The sequence below is a fragment of the Marmota marmota genome, unplaced genomic scaffold (genome assembly GCF_001458135.2).
Source record: "Marmota marmota marmota unplaced genomic scaffold, marMar, whole genome shotgun sequence".
Lineage (NCBI taxonomy): Eukaryota > Metazoa > Chordata > Mammalia > Rodentia > Sciuridae > Marmota > Marmota marmota.
In genome coordinates this window covers 11471153-11477152 of record NW_025999925.1, presented here as the reverse complement: position 1 = coordinate 11477152, position 6000 = coordinate 11471153, and the positions used below count along the sequence as shown (strand labels likewise).

Genomic DNA, 6000 nt, shown 5'->3' with positions numbered 1-6000 from the left:
AGAGAGAGAGAGAGAGAGAGAGAGAGATCCCAAAAAAAGTACAACCACAATAATAAAGGTACAGATTTTAGGGGTTTTATTTGCTTCACATTGTATTCTGCAGTAATACGTGATATTTTATGGATGCTTATACACTTTGCTGTCCAGAATAAAAGATCTTGAATTGCAAATAGATGATGAAATGAAATGAACCACCTTTAAGCATGAGGTGACTGGCAACAAGTAGTAGGTCAGTAAGAAGAATGACGTCAATATTGAATATATGCTGATCATCCAGTCCTCTCAGAACCCTGCAGAGTGGGTGGATAAAGCAGGCAAACAGTAAGTTAAATTTAGCCTGCAATGATTTCTTGCCCCTGGGAAAAATAATTGCTTCGTTCTATTGCCAAAAGGGAAACCGGCATCAGCTTAATTTGCCTGAGTCTGCCATAAACTGCAGATGGAACCATAAAACATAGTTAGAATAAAATTAAACACATCTGTCCTAATCTAAAGCAGGTAAGGCCAGGCAGCCAAGAAACATCAAAGTATAATGCTGCACACAGATTACAATATGCAGAGGTGTATTTTAAGAGATTGCTGACAGTGGGATAGAGAACCCTGAAATCTTGTATTGCCTTGTTTTGCTTTATTGAATCTGCTTTGTGCTGGTTGCCATTGTAGTTTTAAGACTCTACCAACACACCTATGAAGAAATAAACCAATAGAGAAAATCATTGATTTAAAGTCCAGGAGTTTATTGCATTTTAATCAGGATTTCTTTCCTGAGCTGATAATACCTTAGATTAATTTGAATTACAGGGAATCAGAAGTCCCTACAGTGTATTTTAATTGAACGTCAAATTCCAGCCAGGGAGAGCTTGTTTTCTCTGAAGGTATCAACCCACATCTGTGTCACCCACTGGGATAATGGCTGTACAGAAAATAACAGGCTAAGACATAAAATCACATCACTTACGGGAACCAGGACAGCTTTGAGAGTGAAGGGCATGATGGTACATGGAAGTGCACTACTCCAACTTCCCTTTAAGAGAAAACATGCTTTTCAGTTACCAGCAATTGAGAGAACTGATAGTCTTCTTGTGCAGAACTTTCGGAATCCCACTTGAACATTAGAGTCTCTGCTGGGACTGTTTCTAGCCAATTATTGTATGTGGTAAGAGGGCACATGCCTGGCTATTCCAGCCCTCTAGGGATTCCTCTAAAGAGAATCTTTGCGCTGGAGCTTCCTGCTGAATTGGCTAAGACTTTGTCAAGTCTGTCTTGTGGATGGAGGCTCTTCCTGTTCAATCCTGTTTCTATCTCTCCTGTCCCTTTTCCTTTATTTCTTCTCAGAGGTGGCAGATCTGTGTCACAGATGGAGACTTTTCCTGCCCATATTTGCTTCCTTATTATTTTATCGTTCACAGTCATCATTTCTTATAAACTTTTTACACTCTTAACTTCATTTTAGCTTTTACTCTCCGGACAACCCAAGTGGCACAGGGATGCTTTTATTAACTGGGTATAGAGAAACAGATTCCAAGCAGAACCTACCATTACCCTAGGTATATTTTGTGAGCTGCTATTGTCTATTCTCTACTTTGTCCAGAGCCAAAAATGTTGTTTTATGCAGCCATTATCCACCTAACACCATTACATGTGGGGCCTTCCTTAATCTCAGGCAGGCCTTGACATAAACTGAACATTTATGTTGAAGAGGAAAGGGCCACAAACTAATTTCCTTCTGAAGAATCTTCCTTCTTTTCTTCACATATTGGTTGCTATGCCAGAAGTTCTCCCTTTCTCTCCATTCCTGACCTCCCTTTCCTTTCCTACAAACTCCCCACTGACATTTGGTGTTAACATTCATACTTAATTTATGTTGAAGCAAAACCTCTCCAATTCTACATGTGCATATTCAATAGCTTTATTGTACATTTTATTTTGGGTATTCTATAGGCTTTTCAAATATAATACTCTTTAAAAACTGAATCTGTTATACATCCTCACAAAGATGCATTACTTGTTACACATCTTGTAGTATAGGTAAGCGCTATAGAAGTCAACTCAGATTTCTTGTCCTTCTTCAGTCCCCTTCTCAATTTGGACACAAGATCATTTTGGACAAATCTATCATCTCTTTTCTCCCTTTGAAAAAGATACTATATAAATATTAGTGATGGAGATAAGAGCATGGTTACTACAGTTAACAATATATTGGTTTTTTTGCTTGTTTGTTTTTTTTGTATCAGGGATTGAACCCAGAGGCACTAAATCACTGAACCACATATCCAGTGCCTTTTATTTTTTACTTTTTTATTTTAAGAGAGTCTTACTATGTTGCTTAGTGCCTCTCTAAGCTGTTGAACCTAGTCTTAAACTTGATATCCTCCTGTCTCAGCCTCCCAAGTTGCTGGGATTATAGGCATACGCCATTGCACTTGGCTAACAATATATTGTATTCTTAAAATATTCTAACAAAGGGTATATAAAGGGTTCTCACCACAAAATGGTAATTGTGAGGTAATGATTATGTTAATTAACTAGACTTAGTCATTCCACAAGGTATACATAATCTCTAAAATATCAAGATGTACATAAAAATGCATATAAATTTTTCTCAAAAAATGAATGTTCACAAGTCTTATACTGTATTAGAAATGAGTAGACTTAAGAAAAAAAGGAAGGACAAAAAAGTGTAAAGACAAAAGAGAAAAAGAGGTCAACTAAACAATAGCTGGCATCTATAAGACATAACAAGAGTATAACCATTCTGTCTCATTCTGACCGCAAAAGTATTATATGACTAACACATGTGTGGTAGGAGACTACCTAGATTGAGTATTATTGTCTAGAAAGGACAGGATGGGTGCCATGAAAGTTTTCTTAAGATAGCAAAAAATTCTCCAGAATGATGGGATAATCAAAGGGACAAGAAACGCCAGCCTCACGTAGCCTGGGTGTATGAGGACTGTACACCAACACCAGTAAGTGCACTGAGCAGAAAAATGGATGCAAGAGAGGGTGAGATCTCAATCAGAGCTACTTGATTTTGAATAAATATGTAAATACAAGCTGGTATGCCAGAAAGCCTCTAGAATACTGTTTGGATTTTGTCTTTCTTCCATAGACACTGCTTCTGTCAGCATAAATAAATCAATACAAACATCTACATCTTGACTTGTCCCCATGGACATTGCTGTACCAACAGATCCTGGTCTGGGGAATGTAGAACTCCTCTTTATAGAAATATGGAAAATATATAGGATTATGACTGACACTGAAAAAATGTTTGGGGGGTTAATGCTCATCGTCATGTGCTATTGGGAGTTAGGGAAATGCTGTCAGTCTAACTGTAAAGCTGTGCTGCTTACATCAAAAGTAGAAGGGCATGATATTACATATAAATGATGGGAACTTTACCAAAAAAAATCTCAACAATTATACCTGTGTGTTTAGGTTTGTTACTTAACCGGTAGGCAGTGATTTTCATTTTTTGTTTCACTACCTCACATTTATTAGCTGTATTTGAGATTAAATGATGCCCCTAGGGGCTGGGGTTGTAGCTCAGTTGTAGAGCACTTGCCCCTTACATGTGAGGCACTGGGTGTGATCCTCAGCACCACATAAATTTTAATAAAGTAAAGATATTGTGTTCATCTACAACTAAAAAATACTTTAAAAAATGATGCCACTATTGCTTTCACTCTCCATAGTCACCTTTAAGTTCAGTCAAGACAATGCTCATAATTTTTTTGCTGGGACTTCTTCAAAAGCTTAATGCTTTGTTCTTTGGTCATCAGCTTTGCTTCCTTCATCTATTCCAACACAGTGCTGCCACCTGAGGGATCATTCCTCAACACAGATGGAGTGCTGTGCTTTCCCATGTCTAATGTCCTTTTATGATTTTTCGTCACTTAAAGATAAATGCCAACAATTCTGACACTGCATACAAATTATTTTGTGTATTATCTTATTTTTACTTCATGACTGTCTGTCCCTCATACATATCTTTGCCATAGCTGTATTAGTCTATGTGAAGTTCCTGGAATTGGCCGTGATTTTTATTCTTTGAATATATTATTCCCTTTGCCTGGATGTTGAGCATGTACCTTCTCCTTATATTCCTCACCTCACAGTAGTGAATCCCTTTTGAAGTGTCTATTGATCCCTCATTCAGTCATCTATAATAAACACAGGTCTTATGACTCTGTGCTATAATTGTAATTGTTTCTGCATTTTTTACTCTCCCCTACTATGCTCTGTACTTCTTCAGGGTGAAGGCTCTCATTAGTTTGATATGTTCAGTACTTACTTCAGTAGGTACTCAGAGAACAGAGGGTAGACTAATGGAAGGATTGTCAAGTGGCTAGATAGCTAGCTACACATATAAACAGATAGAAAGCCTATGGAAATATCTTCATCAGTCACCAACTTCCCCATTCAGAATGTACTCTGTGAAATACTGCTGAAGTTGTTTTCACAAATTGATCTCACCAAGCCAAAACATTAATTGACTCCTCATAAATTACAACATAATTTTTAATCTTCCCTGATCAGAGATATGTACACTTTTTCAGTCATTCCCAGGCAAACACTCCATGTCCCAACTGTAGTAAATACCTTGACATTCCCAAACACTATCATTTTACTTGTTCATTTACTCCTCATTTATTACTCTTTCCTAATATCTGCACTAGTGCTAATATACTATTTTTGTTGGTTATCTTAGTGTAGCTAATAAAATGCTTTATAATTTTGACAAAAGCTTCAACTCCCATTTTTATTTTTTTCTAAAATTTTAATGTGGTTAATCTGAAGAAAATTGAAGTAACTTTTGGTTGGGAAAGCTCTTCTGAAGGAATACAATTCCTAAGAAATATATACTAGCATGACGTTAGGGCCCAGATGCTTTTCTGAATTTTGAAAAGCCCCATTCTCTTTTAGTACAGAAGGTGGTACTTGCACCTATGGAGTACCCTTCAAAACTGAAGGAGCTTCTAGGAATCTGATTTAAGAACCTTGTGCAGTAAAGCACACCTATGATTCTGCCTGAAGACTGGTTTTTCACTCCAAACTTACTCAGTTCTATGTTAGGTGTGCCAGGAAGCTCAGGAACAATCCTTAAGATTTCTAGATAGCTTTTTGTTTGTTTGTTTTTGGTACTGGGGATTGAGCCCCAAAGCACTTTTACCACTGAGCCACATCACAGCCCTTTTTATTTTATTCATTTACTTGTTTTTAAAATTTGAGATGTTTGTCTCACTAAATTGCTTAGGGCCTCACTAAATTTCTGAGGCTGGCTTTGGACTTGTGATCCTGCTGCCTGCCTCAGCCTTCTGTGTCATTGAGATTACAGGTGTGTACCACTGCTCCTAGCTCTAGATGCGCTTTTATTTAGTAGAGATTATCCTTCCAACTTCAACTTAATTATCTGAAATGTTTTTGCCGGGAATTTGTAGTTCCATCCTTGATTTCATATGTATTACTGTGATCATGTCTTTCTGGAAAAGTTCTACATTTGATCATTTACTAGTTCGAGAGGCTGGAGATGAGAAATAGTTTTATTTTCTGGCACAAGTCATGGTCCCTCTATATTCCTTCTCTTTATTTTCAAACTGGCTTTTTATTTAGCCTCTCTCTTTCTTATTGTACCACATTGCATGCAAGTAATAAGAGGTGTGATATTTTAACAGTCTACCTAGAAATCTCATTACTCATACACAAAATTTCACTGGGTATCTTTTCTGTCCCCCAGGTTACATCAGGTGACACCATTACCAATTACTTCTTACTATGTGACTTTGGTAATTACTTTTTCTAGATCTGTGGTCATTTCTGACTGTTATTCCAGATCCCATCTACAACCTCCTACCAAAGCCATGGCTATATATATTAGGTATTTCTTATTATGTAATTAATTTCTCTATAGCAATTTCTGTCTTATTCTTCTGTTTCTATCACTTCTTTCAAGCAAGCTAACATGAATGGGTACTCATGACAAGGGTGAAGTTCCAA

At 37.1% G+C, this 6000-nt stretch overlaps 1 protein-coding gene across 2 annotated transcripts in view; it reads left to right on the top strand.

The window, feature by feature from the left end:
* Window positions 1–6000, top strand: part of Edil3 (EGF like repeats and discoidin domains 3) — a 399045-nt gene that overhangs the window by 109018 nt on the left and 284027 nt on the right. The gene's annotated exons all lie outside the window — the stretch shown is intronic.